Raw genomic sequence first — 27,619 nt, 5'->3', positions numbered from 1 at the left:
TTTTATTTTATGTGTTTTTTCCAGAGTGAAAAATATTGTACATGTAGATTTTTCAGAACTCACATTCTCACTTCCTTTTCCTATAGAATTTCAAGTGAATAGGAAGAATGCATTGGAGAATCACTGGTTGAAAACAATTTTAAGAGCTAACTAGTTATACATCATAAATATGTAACAGGCCATTCAGCCTTTTTTAGCATCAACATTTTTAGAAACGGACATTTACTGAAGCAAACACATCTTGTACATTCTTCACATATTACATGTTATGATTAATAAAATCAATCTTTGAAAATAGACCAATCATGCTTTAGAAAAGAATTTAAATGTTAAATTCATTTTGGGCATTAATCTTGGGTAATTTCTCTTAATTGCATTTAATGAATTGCTTCAAATCTTTAATTATATTTTAATAATCAAATGTAACCTTTTCATGTCTTATTCATTGAACATAGTAAGGTTGAGGGTTGTTATTATGGTGTGGCTTATTTAATTTACTTAAGAGATTTCAACATTTTTTGCTGAAATCCCTACTTGCAGTTACAAAGATTGACTACAGCCTAAGACATTGTAAATGTTTAAATAAGTTAGCTATTTCAGTAATTTTTAATGTAAAAGTATAAAAATCCATGTCATATCTCATTTTTATGATGCTGAAAATATACTCAGCTGTGATTGAATTTATTATTAAATATACGTAAGACTTTAATTTTTGAAATTTTGTAGAGCATCATGAAAGTCTTTACTTCCAAATCAGAAAGCTGTTTCATTTGAAAGCAATATATATACTAAAAATACCAAGAAAATCCCGTTTGTGATTGAGGCCCACTGTATAAATGAATATTCAGGAATATTATTTTATCTCTTTATTCATAATTAGTTTTTCTGTTGTGCAGGTCTAGATGATCAATTTATTTTGTCCATTTATTTGCTTCCAAAAGTCATATTAATTGTATCTGTAGAAAATGTGGGGTTCTATTATGTATGTTTGTGTTTGTTCATGTGTATATATGTAAAAGTGTATATGCTTAAATATGTTGGGGATGGGGTAAGGACTCAAAGTATTTACTATCTTAAACCTAACTTCTATTCAGTGCTGGGGTTTAAAAATCAAGGGAAACTGGGCATTTATTAGGCAAACAAGCCAATACAACAGGGTTTTTCAACTTTAGCATTATTGACATTGTGGGGTAGATAATTCTTTACTGTTGGGGGCTTCCTTTTGCATTATTAGAGTTTAGCAACACCTCAGAACTTTACCACTAGAAAGTAGTTGTACCCTTTTCCCAGCTATGACAGCCAATGTTTCAGACATTGCCAAATGTCTGGTTAACAAAACCACAAACTTAATTTTCAAAGAAGGAAGAGTACTTGTCCAGTATGTTGTTTGCTCTCAATTTATTCATGGGTTCAGCCTTCTTTAGACATTTCTGATAATAAAAGCTGAAAAAAATTACTAGCAAAAAAATATTTTGTAGGATGCCTAAGCACAAATAACACCCCTGTGCAACCCAGGTGGAAGTGTGGAAATTCTGTAGCATTGCAGAGAGCACCGTGAAGCTTCACAACTTGAAGACTTTGGAAATCAATACATTTTTCCATCAGTGGCCCCAGTGAGAAAAAGTGAAAGGCAGCAGAAACATTTAGTGTACCCTGAAGACACTTAGAAATGCCCAGATCCCTCAACAGAGGTGGCAGCCCAGGAGATATCATTAGAAGACATGCCCTGGGGCATTTTCACCCATACCTCCTCAGAACGTCTGTAGGAGTGATGAGAAGAAGAGAAAAACAACATGTAGTTTTATACTTAAATAGTCAGAACTCCAAATAGTCAGAACCACCACCCTAAATAGCTTTTATTATCAAACGAGTCTTATGGGGAGTTCAAAAATCAAAGCTAAATAGCTTCTCAGGTTTCCTCGGTTTGTTTCCACACAAATCCTTGTCTTGGTTCTGAAATAAAATCTTCTTGATTTCACCACCCCATCCTTTGTCTACCTCCCTTCTTCCTTCACTAGTCAGCTATTTCTCAGGCACAGACCCAGAGCAGGCAGTGCAGAATAACATGTCTTCAAATAAATGGGCCTTTCATTCTTATATACCCAGTCATTGATTTAACGGATCATAATCATAATAAAAATGTTTTATCAAAAGTTTATACTAAACACCAGAAAATCTTTAGTAAAGTAACATGAAAAAAGAGTTAAAACTAACTATAGTTGATTTATTCACTTAGAGATCTTAGATGTATCATACTTCTTCTTATTTCTGTACCTGAACAAAATAGATGGGAAAGCTAATTTTTTCTACATTCTGACTGGTGATTATCAGAATTTTTAACAGAAAACAAATTTCAAAAGTCATATGATACTGTATTAAAACATTTTATAGCAAAAGGAACATTCCAAATGGCCCTTCTAAAAGTTTCAGTTTTCTGTATTACCTCAGACTTTAAAACAGCCTAGTGAAACTTAAGAAACTGTTAAGCAACAGCTTGAAAATTCACAGGAGAAAAATAAAATTAAATGATGAAAATACATTTAAATTGATCTCAGATTCTGGATTGAATTGGCACTAACACTACCAGTAAAATAGCTTCAACTAATCTCTGAGTGTGTCAGTGGCTTCTCTTAAGATACAGTTGAAGTAAGCGGAGAAAAATAACAACAAAAACAAGAAGGCAAGAGATTTTTTAATAAGTTTCAATTCTAACCTTTATTATTCACATCCCAAACTCTTATTCATTCCATTTTTATTAACTGTGCATATTAGCTATTCTTTATTATAGCCAGATAAAGGAATAACTGCATCACAGATTTTTTCCCCAAGGAAAAATAATCTTAAATTTATCCTTATATGAAATACTTGATATTTAGTTTTAGTTTTGCCAGGGAACAAAGCCTTTTAATCCCATTTCTCAGCCAATGCAGGAATCCTTTCTACTACGTATTGATAAAAAAAAATTGCTGAATCTGAGTTTGAAAAAAAATCTAGAGACAAAAATTTCTTATGTACTTCTAAAAAATTTATATATTTTACGAGTACAATGTAATGTTTTGATATAGTGAAATTACTATAGTAAACAAATAGACATATCCCTCATTTCACATAGTTACCTTTCTAAACTTTTGGTGAAAATACCTAAATTCTACTAATTGAGCAAACATCCAGTACACAATACAATATTATTAGCTATAGTCCCCATGCTGCACATGAAGAGGTTAAGGTTCTATGATCAGTCCAACCTGGTTCAGAAGCTCAACTCTCAGTGAATCTCTATAACATATGAAGTTGGTGTTACTTATAATAGATTTCAGTTTTCATCCCAATGAAAATGGGATGTTTCATCCCAATGAAAATGGATGAAAAGGGGTATTAGAGTTCTCCAAATAAACCGAGAAAATTATTTGCCCAAGGAGGTGCAGTGAGCTGGATAGCAAAAGAGTAAATGTTCATGGCAGAAGCAAAACCAAAATGGACATGTTAACAGTACTAATGAAGCTTATCCTGAGAAGAACAGATGACCAAACTTAGTTGTAACTGTCAAGTCCAAGTTAACCAGGCAATGCATTGTAAGAGATCAATGAGCTGGACTGGACTTCAGAAAGACATAATGTGATGTGTGTAATATATCCTGAGAAGTTTAAGAAGTTAGAAATGATAGATTCAAAGGGCACGTAATACAAATTGTAGCTGAATTTGAAAATGGGCCATCTTATGAGGGACCTCGTACCCTTTATTAAAGGTACTTGTAGTATAATATAAGTAATTATAGTAAGTATAATTGTATTATACTATAAGCAATTGGCCTCAAAATGTTTTGCTCATTCACCTCTGTATGTAAATATTTTCATGCAAAAATCATTAATATAAACACATTATTATTTGCAAAGGAAATATGTCTTGTTTTACTTTTGTAGTATATACATATTATAAAAATACATAATAGAAAAATATAGTGAGATAAAGATAAATTAAATAATATTTTAGATGACTATTTTACTCCATAAATATTTTTATTAATAATTTTTTGAAAGTCTTGCTACTTTTGATGGCTTTGTGTTATCATTAGCTTCTATTTCAAGGCACAATATATACTTAGGTAAAGTCCATTATTCACAACAAAGGATATAAATACATATTTCATGTATCCTTCTTAAGATTTTCCAGTTTTTCTGACCAAAGTCTTGCTGATTGTTTTAGACTGTTATTGTTTTTACCTATTTTTTGGCTTAAGGAGAGATGAAGTATGCAAATAGAAACATGATTGTGAAACTGTTTGGTGGTTCTTTTTTTGTATTATCTTCCCAATTCTGGTTTCTTTGAGGAAAAGTGAATCAATCTCTTGTCTATTTACTGATGGTTATTTTAGTCAAAACTAAATAATATGATCAGTAAATACATCTACCTAGTTTATGTTATCTATAGCGCAGTGTAATGAACTGAAAGTACCACAAATTTGCTGTGGTTCTAATCTTTGATTATCTGGTTTTCTCTTGTGATGCACAATAACATGGGTGGAGGACCACTGGTAATTAAATAATTGGTTACTGACAACACAATTTCCCTTTTTTCTGGGGCTTTTTTTTTTTTGCCTTAGTATATCTTATCCAACAAATGTGACACTTGATTGTCAGCTACATGGACAAGGAATGCTGCTGTCAATCTAGATATTGAGTATTATTAATGATCAATCTTATTATTTATATAAATAGGATTATAATATTTTTTCACAATCTAATAAGTCATGTTGGGTTTGTATCCAAATATTAGATGCAGCAAAGGCATAATTAAACTTTTGTCTCAGAAAGATGTTTCTGGTAACAATATGGAGAATTTTGAGACTAGAAGAAGATATTATTCATACGGAAAACAGTGAGGACTTGGGCTCAATCAATGACTGAAAGGACTGAGAAGTGGAGTGGAATCCTGGAGATATTAAAGGGATGGTCCAGCTGGATTTGGTGATTTATAAAATGTCTAGATTACAAAAAGGGAAATGTCTAGTATGGCTTCTAGTTGTATCACTTGGACAAATGCAGGGTAATGATGGCAGTCACTGAGATATAAAAAACAGAAAAAGGACGGCCGGGCGCGGTGACTCACGCCTGTATTCCCAGCACTTTGGGAGGCCTAGGCGGGCGGATCACGAGGTCAGGAGATCAAGACCATCCTCGCTAACATGGTGAAACCCTGTCTCTACTAAAAAATACAAAAAAAAATTAGCCGGGCATGGTGGCGGGCGCCTGTAGTCTCAGCTACTCTTGAGGCTGAGGCAGGAGAATGTCGTGAACCCGGGAGGCGGAGCTTGCAGTGAGCCGAGATTGTCCCACTGCACTCCAGCCTGGGCGACAGAGCGAGACTCCTCCGTCGGAAAAAAAAAAACAAACACACAGAAAAAGGAGAAAAAATCTTAACAAAGTTAGTGAATGTAGTTTGGGTTTGTTCAATTTAAGTTGTCCGTGAGATGTAAAGGTGAAGATGTATACTTGTCTCCTGGGCACACAGATGTAGCTCAGAAGTCCAAGTTCAGAATATAAATGTAGAGGTAATCTACAGACAGGTGGGTACAGTGGCTTACCCACTTGTAATCCCAGCACTTTGGGAGACCAAGGTGGATGGATCACTTGAGGGCAGGAGTTCGAGACCAGCCTGGCCAACACAGTGAAATCCTGTCTCTAAAAATACAACCACCTGAGCGTGGCGGTGTGGGCCTTTAGTCTCAGCTACTTGGGAGGCTGAGGCAGGGGAATCACTTGAACCCAGGAGGAAGAGGTTGCAGTGAGCTGAGATCACACCACTACACTCTAGCCTGGGCAACAGAGTGAGACTGTCTCCAAACAAAAAAAAAAAGTTATCTACATACTGGTAGTGATTAGAACTATAGATCAAGATTTAAATGCACAAGAGTTTTAGAACAATGGTTCTTCATTTTTAGTATGTCACATTCTAATTTTAAAACTCCAGATGTCATCCTTAGAAATAGGTGTGTATATATCTTCAAGAAAAATGTTTGTAATTATTATAATTATATATATAACTAAATATAATACATATCATTAAATACATAGTCTCGGGAGTTGTACTGTGCCCTTAAAGCCCACTTCAGGACCATAGTTTCAGCCTTTTTGATATAGAGTAAAAAGACTTGAAGGTTTAATACAGATTACTGAGGAAGACACAGAATTTAAATAACAGTCCTAATGACCTTCATATTTTAAGGAAAGGACTTCAAAAAAAAAAAAAAAACTGGGAAGTGGCTGTAAAAGAAAGAGAATTATAGGGGCCGGGGGCGGGGGGCTCACACCTGTAATCCCAGCACTTTGGGAGGCCGATGGGGGTGGATCACCTGAGGTCAGGAGTGTGAAACTAGCCTGACCAACATGGTGAAACCCTGTCTCTATTAAAAAAAAATACAAAAATTAGCTGGGCGTGATTGCAGGCACCTGTAATCCCAGCTAATAGGGAGGCTGAGACTGGGGAATGGCTTGAACCCAGGAGGTGAAGGTTGCAGTGAGCTGATATCGCGTGCCATTACACTCCAGCCTGGGCAACAAGAGCAAAAACTGTCAAAAAAAAAAAGAGAAAGAGAATATAAAGTCAGTGATTTGGAAATAAAAGGAAAAGTGAGTTTTAAGAAGGTAACTGAAATCAATTGTGTCAAAAATTGAATGCACACACATATTAATATACACGTATACTTTTGTTCTTGTGCATTTATGCATATATGCATGTTTGTGTGTATGTGTGGGTATTCAACTTTTGACATATGAACATCTGTATAAATGTGGTATAGGTGTGTGGTATATGTGTGCTTAGAGAAGCCTAAAAACACAGCCTAGGGAAGGGATAATTGATAGGGTAAGGTAGACTCTATTGGGGTTGGGGATTTAAAGAAAATGAAGAAGGGCTGGAGTAATTGCTGAAGGGAATGGGAAATAGGCCAGATAAGAAAAATGTAATAGGATTGCCAAGTCATTGTGGTTACCTCTGAGTTTGAATACCATAAATTTGCTGTGGTACTAATCTTTAAGATCATCTGGTTTTCTCTTGTGGTGCACAATAACATGGGTGCTGGTCTGAAGCAGAGGAGGTAGATTTTTGAGTTAATTTGGTGCTTCTCAAAAGGTAAAGAAGAGGAAAATATCAAAATCAGCTGGGAATATTTTTTAACTACTCATGTCTGTAACTCCAGGACTAGGAAAACATATTTTGCAATAATGCACCAGTGAGTGCTGACTGAATAAAGAAGGCAGAAAAGCTAGAAATAGGCCTGTAATAATGACCACATTCCACAAAGTTGGTTAAATAGAAATAGGATGAGTGGAATTAGAGAACAATTTATTACTAGAATTTATTACTGGTATTGTAGTAATAAAATTATTAAAATAGATCCAAATGTATCTTTAACATTACAAGTTACAATGGAAAACCAGATATTTTCAGATGATAAAAATGGCCAAAGAAATAGATGTGTTATCTTGAACAATCAGATTAATCAAATAGTTAATTCAGAGGCAACAACATACAATGTTGAAATATTCTAGCTGTTTAATTCTCAACACCAGGTCTGTCTGTCTGACTGGGCCAGTTACTTTGCCTTGCTCTTACCCCTGGTTTCCTTGTTTTAAAATATATATGGGGTAAGAACAGAGTGAATTAATATATGCTAAAAACTTATTATCATGCCTTTTACATAGTAACAATTTTCTAGAAATTATTATTATTGCTAAATCTCAATTTTACTTTATATTAATGTTGCTTCAATTAACGATGAGTTCATACTGAATGGAAAATGTATTTTAAAATAGCTAAAATCTATTTAAACATTTTTTAAATAGATAAAATCTAATTATCTGTAGAGGTTAGCATTTTCTAAAATTTTTAAGTTATAATTAGCATGTAAAATCAATTATTGATAGATTTATCTCTTAGCCCCTACTTCCCTCAGAAGCTGCTAACTGTACTTATCATTTAGTATTAAACAAGTCAGATCCTTCCAACTTCATTCAGCATAGCATTCCTTTCTCTATTGTGACAATATATAAGCAGTGGTTCTCCTTAACTGCTTCATGTCAACCTTAGCATAAATCCCAAGTAGGCTATATAAATTTTCTGAGTATAATGGGTTTTCTATTTGGAGAACATGAGAAAACAAAGACACCATCATTAAAACTTGTCACAGAGAATGAGATGCACGTGGCATGAGTTTTCTCACTTTATTTGGGTCTGGCTCTTTCCCCTTTACCCCTACTTTTTAACAAACATAGTCTCATTTTCTTAGTCTCCATATACATACATTTTTAAAATTCAAATTTATCAACCTAAATAATCATTATCCCCTGTATTTATTCTCCAATATGATATGTTTCTGACTGTATTGACCGTTGGGTAAGGTCAATAATGCCGAAGTGCTACAGCTATATTAAATCACAAACTCAACTTTTTTGGTCATTTTTATTTTCCTTCTATTTTCCTTCTATTTTCTCTGTTTTTAACCTTGTACAATGTGTTCCTAATGAGATGCCTGTGCAAATACTTAGATAAACGCAGGTAAGGCTACATCCCCTTATTTTCCGCTTATGGGAAATATGATAGCAAAGAGACCCAACAGTATGTGAAGATTCCACAAGGCCCATGGCACAAAAAGCCAGAGCCAGTAGTCTTAATAATCCTGACAAGGAGCAAAACTAAGAACGATTAGCTTAATTCATACAAAATTATTGCACCTCCCTAATCTGCTTATTCTCATTTCTTTTGCTGCTCCAAAAAACTGTAGCTCTGTGACACTTTTGAAAATAATTTTTATGCTTCAATTCACTGGGAAAAACTTGATTCTGTTATTCTTTGTTTCAAAAAAAACTTTAAAATAATTTTTCTTTTCTATTTACAAGGTACTCTTTTGTTTGATTATTTTTTATTACATTTTAAATTTTGATGATTTACTTTGACTGCTTCACAAAAGGAGCCCGTACATGTTCTGACCTCCAGAATTTTAAAGGTAGATGTCATTAGTGCACCAGAGCATTTGTTCATTTGCCTAAGTGATTTATCCACAGGATACACACATATTCACACAGAGATAAACACTGTGAGTTTTCAATAGAACTCCAGAATCTGACCTGAGGTCACATTGCAATTAGACAGCATCTTGATTTCAATTAAATAATAATACCTGACTCATAAAAATAACAAATCAAGCAATTTGAGATAGCTTTTGAGAAATAATTTTGTTAGATTCATTTATTTTCTCTGCTGTACATTTTTAAATTGAGTATTTTTTGTAGTTAACAAAAGCAAGAACTATACAAAGGTTAAAGTAATAGACATTCTTTTTCCTGGACAATATGCCTCTTAGGCATATAGCACTAGTAATTCGCCCATAAGGAATCTGAATGCCAACAGAGCAGCTCTTGGTGCTTTCCATGGGACACAAAGTAAAATGCCTTTATGAACCAAGAAACAAATGTCTATCTAAACAAAGTCAGCAATGCTTAAGAGAACCAAGTCGACTAACATATATAGTTATTTACATATATGTTAATTAATGTAATTATCACTAAAACCATTTAAGACTGATTATTCTTATTTTACAGACTAGAAAACTGACAGATTCATATTTAAGAGATTTGCTATGGTCAGAGACACAAATAGAACTTAATACCATTTTGCTTTTCCTTTGTAGTTACCTAAATCACAAAATAGCTAGTAATTAAAATATTGAAATAAGAAAATATATATAAAACATATAACAAATTCAGTTGCAATCACTTGCATTTCACATATATGCATACACACATATACATATGTACATATATACATGTGTGTAAATTTATATATACAAATATGCATACATATAATTGTATTTAAATAGATTAATCCCATGCATACTATTTTGAAATTTTAATATTCTATTATTGTAATGATATATTATTTCTCAGGATATAGCATATGTTATTTAACCATTTCTACATAATTTTCACCAAAATATCAATATCACAAATTGTACATGTATATGTGCTTAGGAATATTTTAAAGAACAGCTATCAAGAAGTGGACATTCTTGATCAATGTTATTTTATTACCAGTATCATTTTTGATAAGTATTATTAAATTAGTCTAAAAAACTTTCTATCGGCTTACGGTGATGACAATGCATAACAATTCTATTTTCTACACGTTATATTTTAAAAAAGAGTATTCTTACCATTTAAAATCTTCTCTTGTTCAATAGGAATACAAATATTATAGTATTAATTATAGTATCATTTTATTGTTAATAATTGAATTACCTCATCACTAGTGAGATTGTGGACTGTTTTTAAGTGCACCTGTTCATAGCTTTCCTCATGCCCCTCTTGATTTCTAAGGGCTTATATGCTATGTTCATACTGATTGATAGGGTCATTGTCTTTATTTTTCATTAAATATTTAGTCCCATTCTGTTACGTATTTCAAAAAAATATCATCCTAACCTGTCATTTTTTAAATACATTGTTCATTTGCAAATCAGAGTTTAATACTTTTATTGAGACAGGGTCTCACTGTGTTGCCCAGTCTGGACTCAAATTCCTAGAAAAAAAATTATCCTCCTGCCTCAACCTCTAGAATAGCTGGGACGACAGGCTCAAGGCACCATGCACAGCTTGTTTTATACATGTTTAAACAGCTATATTATTTATGATTTTATCTCTATATGTTGTTTTTGTACTTTGCATCTTGCTTAAGAAGTATTCTCTGTTAGAAGACGAAAATGGAACAATAGTATCTTAAATTATACTGTCATTAGTTTAAAATTGCTTGAAAGTAATCATTACTTTATAAGAAATAAACTTTTTTGTAACGTGAGGCAGTGCTCCAAATTTATTTTCAGATATGCAATCAGTTATCTCAGCATTAACTTGTCCCTTCTTTAATAACAAAAAAGTAAAAGCAATCCTCACATATATTCAAGTGATACAGGATTCAAGAAGAAATTACTTACGCAGATAGTGAGGGTTTGGAAGTCCTCGCTAAGGTTTTCCTTTTAACGAAAAGCAGCCCCCAAATCATTTTCTTTTCTAACAAAGAGTAACCTGTAAAAGCGAACTGCCCACATAAACAAGCGGAAATCCTGCACTGGTGAAGGGCAGCAGTTGTACCCATAGGAATATACTACGTGGGACTAGGCATGTTCAAAATGGCGGCTCCATCTTCTCTTTTTGCCAACCAGGTGTACAGTAAGCAGCAAGACAAGATGGCACTGGCCAAGTGGAAACCCATTTGCATGATAAGATTAGGGTAGAGGGACCAGCCTTCTCTGTGTTCTATGTAAACATCACACCTGGTCAAACCAATCTGTAAGCCCTACATAAATCAGACACCACCTTCTCAAGCCTGCCTATAAAATCTGCTGACGTCCACCACCTTGCCCCTTTTATTCGGAAGTCTCTCTCTGGCAAGGAGCTGCTCTCCTCTCTCGTTTCTTCTGCCAATTAAACTTTCTGTTCCTTAACCCACCCACATGCGTATGTTTCCATAATTTTTTTGGAAGTCTATTTTCTTTCCCATTTATCTTCTCAGAACAAGTGACTTCTCTGAACAATACAATGAAATAAAAGTAATTATCAGGGACTTCTGAACCCATACCTTAAAAGATTTTGTAGTTTTCAATGTTATTATGGAAAATAATAGCCAGGTAAAGAACTCCAACTACTTTGTGGTATAGAATGGCTATGTAGAGAGAAAAACAATTCTGAAGGTTGAGAACTTAGATAGAGAGAAAGAGACCCCGTATTGTTATAAACATCCAAGGTCATATATCAGATATACGAATAAAGCTGTCTCTTATCTTCCAGTCCTGTAATTTAATCTGAAGAATCTGTAGATTAAATTTAAATTTGTAATTGTAATTTACAAATGTCAATTTAAACCTATAAATACTTGGCTTTACCTATAATTTGTACTTTGTGTCTTGCTTAAGAAGACGATAATCGATAATAGAGCATTAGTTTAATGTAACTTAGCCTGAGGGAGTTCTATAGGCGCCTTTAAGTCAGGTAATTCCTAAACAACACTATTTTTTCTCCTAACATAATTTTAGACAAAGGATTTTCTAGTTTTTCTTTATTTCATGTTTCAATATCCTAAAGACTATAATTAAATTCATCATAAGAATTTATACAATATTAATTACATTCTTTTAAGTGTATATGTGCTATTAAGATATGGTCTTGCTAGATTACAGTGGTCATTACATATAATTTGAAAAGTATTGGATACTATATTTTTAATTGTGAAGATGACCCTTCTCTTTTTTTATTGCTGCTATTAGCTGTTTTTACGTGCACAATTCACCTGGAAACAAATACTAATTAATATTTTCAATTTTTTCTCCATTTCTTATATGAGCCATTTATATCAATTCAGGAGGGTCAAAGAGATGGATTAAGGAATTTTCCTGTTTTCAATTCTAAAGAACCTTGTTGTGGTGGTGTTTTGTGTTTAGATTTCATTACAATTTTATCTTTATTTATTTAGTCATTTATACTATTTAGAATCAGTTTTCCTTTTGATGAAGCAATAAAAAGTCATGTAATTGGGTAGTAGTAATTTAATACACTAGCTACAAGCTTTTAAAATCCTAGAAATTTGTGTAACAGGTTTATAGATTATACATTTCTGGCAACTAAATTTCTTTCTGTAGGCAATTTTGTTACTTAACAAAATTAGTTTTCCTTAAGCATCACCATTCACTCATACTTAAAATAATTAGTAACATATTTTGTTTTCTGGAAATATTATTTTATATTATGATGCTTTCTAATTATATAAATGCAGACTTAAACACATTTTTAAACCACATTTTGTTTCCCTACTCCACCCTCAGATTATGTCATTTATCTCTTCTCTACATATCATGTATAAATGCTTTTCTGCAAAAATGTTAATTAGGATATTGACTCACAGGAATGCCCCTTTAGGAACAGTAGGAGGAACAATGGGAGCCCCAGGAGTACCAGATAAGCCAAGTATGTCAAAATCATTCTACAAAAGTTCCAAAACTTTAACTGTAATTAGAACAACCCACAAAAGGCAAGGAACTATATGCCAAACCTAAACAAAATGACTAGTTCATGAAATAAAAGATTTAAAAAGCAATTTGAGTTTCCATTCAGAATAGACAAAATGTCAAAGAAACAATAAAAAAACACCTATTTTACCAAGAACAAACAAAATCAAAATGTTCTTTATAAAAGGTAATTCACACTATACAGCCATAAAAAAGAATGAGTTCATGTCATTTGCAGGGAAATGGATGAAGCTGGAAGCCATCATTCTCAGCAAACGAACACAGGAGCAGATAACCACATACTGCATGTTCTTACTTGTAAGTGGGAGGTGAATAATGGAACACGTGGACACAGGGAGGGGAACATCACACACCGGGGCCTGTTGGGAGGTGGGGGCAAGGGGAGGGAGAGCACTAGGACAAATACCTAATGTATGCAGGTCTTAAAACCTAGATGACAGGTTGATAGGCACAACAAACCACCAAGGCAGATATTTACCTGTGTAACAAACCTGCACGTTCTGCACATGTATCCCAGAACTTAAAGTAAAATAAATAAAATAAAAGTAACAAAAAGGATGAGCCAAAAAAAAAAAAGAGAGAGAATTCACTGATGCCAGTACTGAGATGAATCAGATGTTGAAATTATCTGGCAAGGATTTTAAAGCAGCCATCATCAATTCAAATAATTACAAATTATCTTAAAAGAAATTTAAAATAGAAAAACTCAGCAAGAAATTGAAGTTATAAGAAAAACAAAGGGAAATATAGGACTGAAAAATACTGTAACATAAAATCTCAGTGAATGGACTCAGTATTAGGGTGGAGATGACAAATGATAGAATTTGTTAATTTGTGGACAGACAAATCACCCAATCACCCCATCTGAAGAATACAAGGAAAATAGAGTTAAAAAATGAACATAAAATAAAATTAACACTAATTTTATATAATATCTCTATATATCCATCAATAAACTGTTTAATATGTTATTCACTTTTATGCCCACACTTTTTTATTTAAGCCATTATATTTTTAGCAGTAAGTTATATGTTAACTCATTTGTCAACAAAAATGACATTCCAAAGATGTCCAGAATGTCTCTCCTTTCTGTCTTTCGTGTGTGTGTGTGTGTGTGTGTGTGTGTGTGTGTGTTAGTCTTAGAAGGCATTTTAAAAAATTATCTCAATTTGAAATTTTTAATACCCTAAGGTGATTTACATACTCTATTCTAGAGAAATTGTCTAGCGCTTATGAAATAATATATATAGATCTTTTTAAGGCAGCCAACTTTCTGTTCATCTTTGTGAATAAAATAGCTTCAGATTAAAACAAAATTGATATAAATATTTCTGTTTGACTGTTAGAAACTAAAACAGCAGCTATGTTTGGGGCTTTTATTTAAATATTTATAATTACTTTTGAACTCTATCAGCCATATCAGTTCTCGGCATATCTGTAGCAAATTTACTTATACAAATGATTCAATTAATATTTCCAAATGCTATGATTGATGAAGAAAAATGGTCTATATATAAGGAACATTTGAGTATAAAAAGGGCTTCTACAATGTGTAAACAAATCACATTTCTCTTGAAACTAACTTCTTAGTAAAAAATAAAAATAAAAATCACTTTACCAATTATTTGATCATACTAAACTGCTAGTTCAAATGGTTGACATATGAAATATGCAAAAAATGTACAAATATTTATAAAAATGTAAATGCTCCCCATGACAGTCTCTCCATGATGTAAAAATTTACTCATGTCTTACTTGAATATTTTGCCCCAATAATCATTTTAAAAAGTAATAGTAAAAAAAAATTAAGGCATAGCATTTAAATTGCTTGCATGTATTTCATTCATCTAATATTTGTTAATTTATTAAGCATTTTCCGTTTCCATTTTTTACATTTCTAATATAATTTTGAGGACAAGTTCTAGATTTAGCAAATAAAAGTACAGGATGTTCAATTAAATTTATATTTCATATAAACAACAAAAACTTTTTAGCACGTATATGTCACAAATGTTGTGTGGGACACTCATAATAAACAATTATTTGTTGTTGACCTAAAATTAAAATTTAACTACTAGCCTTGTATTTTATTTGGCAACTCTTATTTTTTATTCTGGAATCTGCTCCCTTGTGTCCCTTTGAGTGGTAATGTTTCCCATTTATTTTCCACTTCATATCTTGTATTCTCTCTCTAGAGCTGGAGCTGTTTGCTTATAATTTCTTGATAATTATATCAGTCTATTGACTGTTATATTTTAAATACCATTGTATTTACTGTACAAAAAACAAACACAATTATAATGCATTTGAAAAAACACATAAATGATATTTCTTGACTCTTTGCATCTATTTTTGTAATTTTAGTTATTAACTAGGGAATTATAGTTAGCTTTAAATAGTTGACTGTACATAGTGGGAAAAAATATTGACTGTGAATTGACTGAACTTTGATCAAGCAAATAAAATTGATTCTTCTATAACCTTATGAGATAATATCTATGATTTGCCACTGATGTCTTCAGTGGGTTTATATTAGAACAGAAACAAGTGAAATGTTGAAACTAATTCTTATATTTTATTGTTAAATCTGGACTTCATTCTGTAGATTATGCAAATTAACCAACACCTAGTCTTTTGTTCCTATTAGGCAATGTCAGTAACCAGAATACAATATCTAAAATATGACACTTGCTGTATTGGATATTTTAAGCTGAAGGAAATTGAGAAATGTTACTTGGCAACTCTTATTTGGAAGCAGAAAGGTTATTCTCAGATCTTCTCTCACCTTTTTCCACAGAAGCAGATCATAAAAGAATTCTCTGATCTTGATCTACCTTCCCTGAAAGTGGTTCATAAGGCCCTCATTCCAGAGGGGTCCTACACTATACCTGGAGGCCGAAAAGAATCTGAAAAAATAGCCCTTGCTAATTTCCCCCTAGTTGATTACCATTAGATCATAACTTTTATCCTCCAATCATACTCTGCAAGACTGTAGTCTATAAAAATACACAGTATTGGCTGGGTGCAGTGGCTTACGCCTGTAATCCCAGCACTTTGGGAGGCCAAGGCGGGCAGATCACGAGGTCAGGAGTTCGAGACCAGCCTGACCAACATGGTGAAAACCCATCTCTACTAAAAACACACACAAAAATTAGCCAGGTGTGGTGGAGAGTGCCTGTAATCCCAGCTACTCAGGAGGCTGAGGCAGAAGAACCGCTTGAACCCAGAAGGCGGAGGTTGCAGTGAGTTGAGATCGTGCCATTGCACTCCAGCCTGGGCAACAGAATGAGACTGCATCTCACAAAAAACAAAAACCAAACCAAACAAACAAACAAACAAAAAAACTCACAGTATTCCCTCGGTCTTTGGGTCATGTTAAACTTATATTAAATAAATTTGTCATGCTTTTCTTTTGTTAATCTTTCTTTTGTTCTATGGTTTTTACCTATGAACCTTGCAGCAGGTGAGGAAAAGATAATACTTGTTATCCCCTACATCAGAAAGATATGATTCCTGGGATCTTTTGCTTTATTCAAATTGTTCACAGACCAAAAGTGCATGAGGACCACTGTTAACAGTATTCTTCAAGTGGAAGCCCTGGACTGAGCTAACCTATTTTAAAACATGTAAATCACATTATTTCCTACAAATTAATCTTGTATTTAAAATTGATGATATGGTAGCTACTACTTCACAGATGTATAAGAGCAATAACTATGATTATAACATTCTGTCTTAAACTATTTTCTCATCCATATAACCTTCAGTGGTCATTCGGCCTATAAGAGATTTGGTAATTTTACAAAAGTTGCAATTAAAAAGATATGAAACACAGCCATTTTTTTCTTGCCAATGAGAGGTATGATGTTGGTCAGATTTTACCAAGACATTTTTATTGAGTTTAATGAAGATAGTTTAAACATAGGTAAATTCAAACATCCAGTCATTTTTATTTTACTGATTTTCCCAAATTAAATAATGTTAACTAAAATTAAGGGTATTAGAAATTACCAAAACTGTAATAGGACAACTGTTACATGTGACATTAGATTGGAAGCTCTCACATATAAGCTAACATGTTACTATTTGTAAGCCACACCATTTTCTTAAAAGTAACCTTGAGTTTTATAATGATGATATTGATTAAAGCTAACATTTGTTAATCCTTGTTACAAGCTTTATATGCATCATCTCATTTAAACTGTTTTAAAAATTCTCCAATTGGGTATTACTGTTTATATTTCATTGAGGAGAAAATTGAAACTCAAAGAAGTCACTCAGTCGATAGGAGCTTCAAACTAGGCTTTTATTCATACTGCTCATCTTATGAAATGCCACACAGCTGCTCTTCAGAAAGGTTTCAGAATAAGAGAAAGAAAATAGAACTCAATCAATATTCTGTTGATTAACTAAATGTTGGAATATTGTGTGTGTCTGTGTGTGTGTGTGTGTGTCTTACAGCTAAGGATGTGTGTAGCTTTTCCACCCATATGCTTCTTGAGTAAGCAATGTCTCAGTCAGTATAATTTTTTTAATTTTGGCTGGTTCAGGTCAGGTCAGGATATAAAGTTTGAAATCTTGAAGATTAAAATCTGTTGAGGGTAAGAGAAATTGAGCCTTTCTGAAGTCAAAACCATCTCTCCACCAAAACACCTAATCTTATTTATATTTTTTCGCTTTACCTGATCTCACATTGACCATGCCTTATAAAAATACTATAAATTGATTAATAAGACACATGTTTAATTTTATTTAGTGGTCACAAAGATAGCATTTTTGAAATTATAGCTCAAACCAAAGGTTGTTATTTTGTTTTGTGAATGTTTCTGGTTTGTTTTTATTGTCTGATAATGCCTCTTCTGTTCATCTGCAGATGACTGATATGATTCATTGTCATTGTATGGCTTTGCAGTGCTCTGGGAATGCCTTAAACAGCTGACCTTGTTACACATCATTCATTAAATGTTTATGCCTCCATAGCACACTGCTAATCCAACAATTTAATGTACTGGAAGACACTAAATTGTAATACTGTATGTGGATAAAGTAAAAATAGAATTTCTGGGCATCTGAATTATAACATATTTTGCTATATATATTTTATCACATTGAATCTGTGCCCTTATACAACATTCAGTAGAAAACTGATAAGACAATATTCTCTATATTTGAAAACTTTAACATTTCATTCACAGCATATAGTGCTATTTTTTTCAGAACTGACAATAATTTAAAATCATAGCCTTACTCATTTTATTTATATTTAATAAGACTAATAAAACATATTGCCAAACTTTTAAAAGTTTTAAAAGAACGTTATACATCTGACATAAAAGGGAGATATTTAGGCCGGGCACAGTGGCTCATGCCTGTAATCCCAGCACTTTGGGAGGCTGAGGCGCGCCGATCACCTGAGGTCAGGAATTCAAGACTAGCCTGGCAAACATGGTGAAATTCCATCGCTACTAAAAATACAAAATTAGTCAGGCATGGTAGTGAGTGCCTGTAATCCCAGCTACTTGGGAGGCTGAGACAGGAAAATCACTTGAGTCTGGGAGGCAAAGCCTGCAGTGAGCCAAGATTGCATCACTGCTCTCCAGCCTGGGCGACAGAGCAAGACTCTGTCTCAAAAAAAAAAAAAAAAAAAAAAAAAAGGAGATATTTATACATGTATGCTTTAAAATTATTCTCGAATTAAATTTGAAATGAATATGGAGGCTTATGGTGGAAGGCTATAAATCTGCACTTGCCCCCTTATCTTACCTTTTGTGCCAACTTAGCAAACTACAAATGAAGTTGTCATGTTTCTGAACATTAGCTAACTGAATCTACGCTACATCAAGTAAAATTAGATGAAAGTTAAAAGTGCTCCTGGAAGTAGCATGATGAATAACAGACAAGACATTAGCTTAAACAGATCAAGAATTATGAGTTTGAGGGCAAACCACTGACCTCTACATTAGAAAATAGTTCTGAAAGTGTTGACTTTCTAAGTTGACTGAAGTTTTTTCCTTTCTTTCTTTTCTTTCTTTCTTTTTTTTTTTTTTTTTTAACAAACCACCACCCAGTATGAAATCACTCACTAGCTAAATGGGTGGTCCAGACAAGTACTGGACAGTGCAAATACAGCTCCACACCATGCAGGCTCCATGTTTATGCTATATTTATGTAGCACCAAGAAGATTACGAACAAAAATGCCTATAACTTTGGACACTGTAGATAAAATGATTTGCCTTGGTACAAACTGCTTGAAAAATATTGATTCTAAATTTGTCTTATCTACCACCGAATCTTATCTTCACAGTTGAGCATAATGTCTGGCACTGAGAAAGAATTCTGTATTTCTTGATTGAGTGTTGATTAAACTATTCTGTCTCCTTGTATTTGAAAGTGCTTAAAGGGGAAAAGGCTTTCTTTCTGTACAATGGGAAATTATGCAGTTAACTGTTGCTGACATATAATTTAGGATATTGTGCTGTTCCACAATATTCTGAGCAAAACAACCAAATGATTCACATTTTGAAAAGTCAGTGTTTGCTCCATTTGCTCTGTGTTGACAAGTGGAATAGTAAAGAAAAAATGAATGATATAAACTTCAAAGGTAAGTTTACTTTATGTATTCCTAACTTTAGGATAAAGTTAACTTTTAATTGCCCATGTTAATGTAAAATATAACAGAATTGTGTACTCCTATGACAAAAATGATTTATATCCATCTCCAGAAAGCAGAAATATACAAAAAGTCATATAAACAAGCAAATGTTTAGAGAAACAATTACTGTACTTTATAATTTACTAGCTTCATTCTGCAGACTTTCCTTAAAACTGTCTGAAAAGGAAAATAATTAGAGCACTGCAGCGAATTCACTGGCAAGGAATCTGAATTAGATTACATTTTAACAATCAAATAAACTGAATAGGCAGGGATATTCCAGCAGCAGAGACTGCTAGTCATAAACCCAACATCCACTTCCTCTGCTCTGTCCAGCTAACATGTAGGTTTCCTCTCCTCTGCAGATAGATAATGTGAAGGGGAGGGGTTAGATGTAGTTCCCTAGAAAAATGTTTAAATATTCACAGTTTGTGTGTCCCTTGTGCTACTTCCTTCTTATCCTTCATCCTGCCTAGAATTTGGATGTGAAAACTGAGGGCTCTAGATGGCACCTTAAAACTATGAGAATGAGAACCAAAATCTGAGAATGACAGAGCAAAGTGCTGGATAAGTTAGGGTGACTTCTATTCTGACAGTCCAAGGCAGCACCAGCTTCTGTCCCATTCATATCTCCTTTTCTAGGTGTCTGTAACTACTTTCCTAATTCAGTATCTAGTTAACATAACCAGCATAAACCCAATCTATCAAAATATAACTTTTTGTTTTCTTCTTTGTATCTCATTCAAATAAACTTCTCCTTCCAATTGCCATGACAATACATTATCAACTAAACATTTTTTTCTCTCTCAAATTTGGAGCACAAGGGTAAACTTTGTACTTGTCATTCTATCTATCTATATATGTAGTTTGTGAATAAACTGTCAATTCTTACATTAAAAGCTTCATCAATTCCATTTTATGTCATTCAATTTCTAATCTCATTTTTATGGCTCTATGTGTTACTACTAATTGTTTGAAAAACACTTTTCATTCCTTTTTTCCTTTCACCCTTTGCTTCTTCTTTCCTTTCTCCCTCATTCATTTCATTTATTTCATAATACCTCTAGTCGTATTTAATAAATCAATTTACAAAATTTTAATCAGTTATGAAACCCAAAGTTCCCCAATTTCTTGTTCAAAAACTCTTCGTGGCTTCCTATCTTCTATCTGGTATTAGGAGTTCACAGTTCTATTACCACTTTCTTACACTGGTGTTTGAAATTAATTCATTTTGGAGGAACAAAAAGAAGTCAGAGGTATCAATCCATATTTTGGACTTTTTTTTTCTTTTTTGAACAGGTTATTTGTTTCCTAGGACTGCTACAACAAAGTAACAGAACTTGGTAGCTGAAAACGACAAAAATTTATTGTGACACAGTTTTGGAAGCTAGAAGTCTGAAATCGAGGTAGGAGTAGGACCACACTCCCTCTGAAACCTGCAGGGGAGAATCCTCTTACCTCTTGTAGTTTCTGGTAGTTGCCTACAATCTCTAGCATTCCTTGGCTTGTAGATGCATCATTCTAATTTCTGCCTTCATCATCACATGGATATCTTCTCTCTCAATGTGTATCTTCCCATGGAGTTCTCCTCTGTGGCTGTATGTATACAAATTTATCTCTTCTTATAAGGATACCAGTCATAATGTATCAAAGTCCACCCTAGTGACGTTATCTTAAATTGATTACATCTGTAAAAATCTTATTTACCAATAATCTCACATTTATAGGTTCTGAAAGTTAGCATTTCAATATAGTTTTTGAGGGAACACGATTAAACCCATAACAAACAATATAATATATTTTTGGGAAAAAGAGACAAAATCACACTATACTATGTTTAAGGTTTATAGTGTGAGTGGTTTTTCATCAAAATGTATTGAAGAATTAAGAATTAATTTGCCTTGGCCAAAGAGGTTAATGTATAGGACTATTCTGAGTTTTGACACTTCCCCCTAAATAAGCAAATGCATTTGATTTAATAATTTTAAACCTTCCATTCTTCTGACAAAGCCTTAATGGTAAATAACTCCATGAAAAATAATCTTTTAACAGCCCTGTAACAGTTGGAGCAGTCAGAAGTGCCCCTTTTTGTTTTTTTTGTTTTTCTTTTTTGAGAGGAGTCTCGCTCTGTCGCCCAGGCTGGAGTGCAGTGGTGCCATCTCGGCTCACTGCAAGCTCCGCCTTCTGGGTTCACGCCATTCTCCTGCCTCAGCATCCCGCGTAGCTGGGACTACAGGCGCCCGCCACCATGCCAGGCTAATTTTTTGTATTTTTAGTAGAGATGGGGTTTCACCGTGTTAGCCAGGATGGTCTCGATCTCCTGACCTCGTGATCTGCCCGCCTCCGCCTCCCAAAGTCCTGGGATTACAGGCGTGAGCCACCGCGCCCGGCCAGGAGTAGCCCATTTCTAATGGATTGGAGAGAGTTTGGCTGTTTTCCGGGGCACTGAGCGCCAACCAAAACACAAGATGATGCAGTATATGCCTCACTGGTCTATGTGATGCTTTGAAATCCAAGGCAACTTCAACTACACCCCTGGGCACAAGCCAAGTAATAAAACTGGGCAGGACAGTGAATCCACAACTCAGGAAATGAATTAAAATGGTTTCTATCATCAACTACTTCTGGTTCAAGGGTGAGAACACTCAAAATATTAGTGGTTCCTCAGTGGCTCCTTTGCTAAGATGCTCTGATCTTTAAGTAGGTAGGCTTACTTTATATTTCTAAATACCTCATGGGAAATATAATCAATCTCACTGACAATTGTGGGTAGGTAAGGAGTAATTGATATAAGAGAGTTGGTAATTATGTTAATTAGTATAGACAAGGTGTAAAAAAGGAAAGCATTTCCTGGTTAGTAACAGCAAGAGCTTGTAAGAACCTGAAAACCCATGGCAGAATAAGTGTTTCAGGAGGTTCCTAATAGCAGTTCCTGAAAAAATATTTAGCCTGTTACATAAGGTACATTGTCAATGGGGTATCAGTGACCAAGACAATGTAGCATCATGTTCCAAAAAAGGTTAAGGCACAGAAATGTGGAACACAAGAGGTAATGATGGAAATGTGGTCTTACAGGTCATTTTTGGCATCCAACTTGATCAGCAAAGCATTAGTCATTTGGGCTTGGGCTTAAAATCAAGGCTTAAGGTCTAAGGGAAGAGCCTGGAAAGAGCAATGTAGCTTCCTGGTTTTAAGTGATACCCGGATTACCAGACATATTAACAGATTTCTAAAAAAATAAAAATAATGCCCCCATTTTAAGAAATAAAACATCAACAGAAACCAACGTGGTTAGTGGAGTCACAAGTAGAAAAACAATGTTTAAAATTAATCACAAGGTTAGGGAAAGAGTTGTGGCTATGGTTGTAAAAAACGAACAGAAAAACTCTAACAGCTTCAGTGTATTGGAGAAAATAATTAACCCTGAACTCATTAACTGGGCATTCCATTTTCAATAACTGATTCTGATGTATCTTCTTAGCAGTGCTCTCAACCACAGTCCAAAGCATACCAAAATTATTCCAGCTACATAAAGCCCTTCATTTTTTCCAAAATAAATTGTGTTCCTCATTAACTCCAAACACCAACTTATATCTTCACACTTCTCCTCACTGCATACCACCACCTCAACTTGTCTATTTCCATCCCACTTTCCAAGGAATTTTCTGTCACTCAGTTTTATCGATAATCATATGCCACTGTGCTTGTTCATTCAACTATTTCATGTATGAATGCTTCATCAGGCAACTCAATTACAAATCACTGGAGGGTAGTATATGTTTGCTACTTTTTAAAAAACTTCTCTTAGGTTCCAACATTCTATCATTAGAGAAAATTATCAATTAATAACTATAATAATTTTTTAAAATCTTTTCTTCTCATCTTTGGAAAAAAATGTTTATCTACCTTAACATTAGACAGATGAAAGAAAACACAAACAAAAAACAACAACAACAAAAAAAACTCCTGAAAAAGATTATAATCTCCTTATTTAATTTGATATGATGTGCATAGATGCTGTAGTGGGTTGAATTGTTTCTGTCCAAAATATTAATATATTTATTTAAGTATTATCCCCCAGTACCTGTGAAAATGACCTTATTTAGAAATAAGGTCTTTGCCAATGTAATCAAATTAAGATGAAGTCATACTGAATTAGGGTTGGCCCTAATGTAATGATTACTGCTCATATAAGAGCGATATTTGTGGGTTTTGAATGTTTTTCTTTTAAAAAAATATTATTTTTTTTAAATTTTATATTTATGGGGTACATGTGCATATTTGTTACATGAGTATATTTTGTAATGATGGGAAATGGGCTTCTAGTATACCTATCACCCAGATAATGAACATTGTTTTCAACATGTAACTTTTTAACCCTCACTCCCTGCCTTCTACCCTCTTTGTGAAGTCTCCAATGTCTGTTGTTTCCATCTTCATGTCCATGAGGACCCATTTTTTAGCTTTCACTTACTTGATTTTCTGCTTCTGAGTTAGTTCACTTGGGATATTGGCCTCCAGCAGTATCCCTGTTGCTGCAAAGGGCATGATTTCATTCTTTTTCATGGACTCATAGCATTTCATCGTGTATATATACCACATTTTCTTTATCCAGTCAACCATTGATGGGCATTTGCTTTATCTAATCAACCATTGATGGACACTTAGGTTGGTTCCATGACTTTGCTATTGTGAATAGGGCTGCTATAAGCATGTGAATGCAGGTGTCTTTTTTATGTAATGATGTATTTTCCTTTGGGTAGATACCAGTAGTGGGATTGGTGGTTTGAGTGGTAGCTCTATTTTTAGTTCCTTGAGTTATCTCCACACTGTTTTCCATCGAGGTTGAACCAATCTGCATTCCCACCAACAACGAACAAGTGGTCCTTTTTCTCCACATACACACCAACTTATGATGGCTTTGTGTGTCTGTTTGTTTTACTTTTTAATAGTAGCCATTCCAACTGGTATAAGATGGTATCTCTGTGTGGTTTTAATTTGCATTTATCTGATGACTAATGATACTGCACATATCTTTGTGGATATTTGGGCGCAGAAACTAACAGGGTAGAAAGCAACATGAAGACAGAGGCAGAGATTAGAATGATGCATTTAAAAAACAAGTAATGTCAAGGGTTGCAGGCAACCACCAGCAGCTGGAAGAGGCAAAGAAGGATACTCTCACAGAGCCTTCAGAGAGCATGGTCTTGCTCACATTTTGATTTTGGACTTCTATCTTCCAGAACCATACGAGAATACATTTCTGTTGTTTAAGCCATCAGGTTTGTGGTGCTTTAATACAGCAACCCCAGGAAACTAATAGAGACAACCACTCACCCCCTAATGAATGATGTTGAACCTTAGTGATTGGTAGGTATGAGAAATCCTCTTAGGTTTCTTGGTCACTGTAAAGCTAACTGAAAATAGCAAGCATTACTGAAATTCTTATGCAATATATAATTCGAATGCAAAGGAACACTTCAACTGTAAGTCATATATGTGTGTATATATATATATTTATTATAAATCTGTGTATCCTAAATATTAGAAGATAAAAGAATCATTGATTTTCTTTATAAATGCAAATTTCTCAGACAGACTCCACAGTTTATTTCACAGCTTGAGGGTGATAAGATAAAAATCTCCATATCTCCAACTACCCTAGGACATTCTGCTCCTAGGAGGTGCTCCACAAATCACCAGAGATGATAAACTTAAAGAGCCACAGAGTTAATGAATTTACAAATATAGGAAAAATGTATTGCATATATCATAAATGCAAACATAATACAATTCATCAAATATGACATTTATTTTCTAGGGATGTACACACAATGGAGAGTTGTTGAGAAGAAAAATTAAAAACTCGAGCTCAAACTCCAGATAAGCAAAAAATTCCAAATCTTTTTTGTTGGCTGGGAAAGTTCACATTATAGTATAACTATTGTTGTTCTGACTAATTACTGCTGTCAATGTCCGTAGGAAGGCTATCCATTAAACAGCTGGAAAGAACACTCCCCGTCTCTTTCAGTGGAATTGAAAAAATATCATTGGAAGCAAAAATTTAAGAAATCAACTGAAAACAAGCAACTCAGAAGTTTTCTCTGGCAAATAAATTAATAAGAAACATATTTTTAAAAAATTTGTTTGCTCTTATACTAGTTGGTGAAGTAGCAATAATGACAAAGTAGTAAACTGATCCCAATCACAAAGCCATTACAAACAAGCTCTTTAAATTTGCTTCAATTCTAGTTCATTCAAAAAGCATGATTCTCTGCCACCTCATTTTACCTTTGAAAAATGTCACGTTATATTTTTCAATTGAGTTCTAATAAGCCAGGCAACAGCTCACTAATACGTATTGTATATTTTGGAATTTAAAGCATGAAGTCAGCAAGGGATTGCTGTTGGGTTAAGAAAAATAAGTTATTTCAGATTAAGACTCTAATTAGATAAAAATCACTAGGAAAATAAGTAATCTGGTAATGTCAGCTAAATTTACAAAGGCTCATATTCATCTTTAACTCAAAAGTTGTGTGAATAATGGCAAGCTAAAATGAAAAATTGAGTCAATTATTTAGACAATTCAAGTCTAAAATTACTGCTATTTAAGAAGCGAATATTTAGCTAACGGGGTCATGATTTATATAAATAAACAATCAATATTGACCAATTAACAGCCTTTTCCATTTCACTGGAAATATACAGCACTATCTTAATGATTTTCATGGGAACATATTAGATTTCCTTTATGTTAAATGAAAACCACAAAAGGTTTCATAAACCAAACAAAAGAAAACTAAATAGTTCATTGTATACCTTTGCTCCTAACGAGATAGAAGTAAACAGGACCCAACATGTGTGGAATCAGGTTGAATTCTGAATATCTACCTTTAACTACACATTTTTTAAGCTTAAAAAAGACCTCTCATTTCTCTATACATTTCTTAAATTACAAAGCCCCTAATAAATGGTAATTTTTATATAACTATTGTTTAAAGTGAACTTAAAATAAAACTGAGTTAAAACAAACATTGCCATATTTTACTCATGTTGTTTTTCTCAGTGTTTGCCTCCTTTTTTCACTGATTACTTTCTTTCAAAATTGGATAGAGGTGATAGCCATTTATAATGATACTTTTATTGAAACATATTGATGCTAAAATTACCATAACTAAATATTTGCATTAAATTTATTTTAATGTATAGCTGCCAGAGTGTTTAATGTATAACTTAAGTTCTCTTCATGATTATCCTGTGAAATATATACTTCAACTTGTCAAATTAACTTATTGAAATTTAGAGAGGTGAGATAGTTCTCTCTTAGCCAGATACCTAGACATGTTGGAGCTGGGATTTCATTCTGTTATGCTTAACCATTATGCTTATTTATGTAATTTCTAATTGTTGAGTTAAAATATTATAAAGAACAAGCTAAATAAGCGTGTATGGAAATAGCATGATTTGAGGGGTGCATTTGTAACAAGAAGGTGGCTAGCTGAATCCTGAAGCTATGCTGGGCCTCAGCTGTTAGCTTTAGATTGAGATTCACTTCATTCTTTAAGCTATACATTAAATTAGGGTCATGGTTCTCAAACTCACCTACATCTGAATGACCTGGCAGCTTAAATAAAATGCCAGAGTTTGTAAAAATAAATATATTTTAAAACAATGGTTAAAAGACATAAGACAATATTATCTGCTTTCTGCTACTTAGGGATTAGAGAATTGCATGATATAGAACACCCTGCCCTGCCTACTTCTCCTACTCCCTCTTTGTCCACTATATTCCAGCCAAAATGGACTTTCCATGATTTCCCAAACAGGTCAAGACCGTTCTTCCTGAGAGCTTCTACCCGGATGATCTTTTCCTTTATCCTTGCATGGCTGTTCC

This window comes from Pan troglodytes, chromosome 3 (genome assembly GCF_028858775.2).
Source record: "Pan troglodytes isolate AG18354 chromosome 3, NHGRI_mPanTro3-v2.0_pri, whole genome shotgun sequence".
NCBI lineage: Eukaryota > Metazoa > Chordata > Mammalia > Primates > Hominidae > Pan > Pan troglodytes.
Note: the sequence above shows the minus strand (reverse complement) of the source record.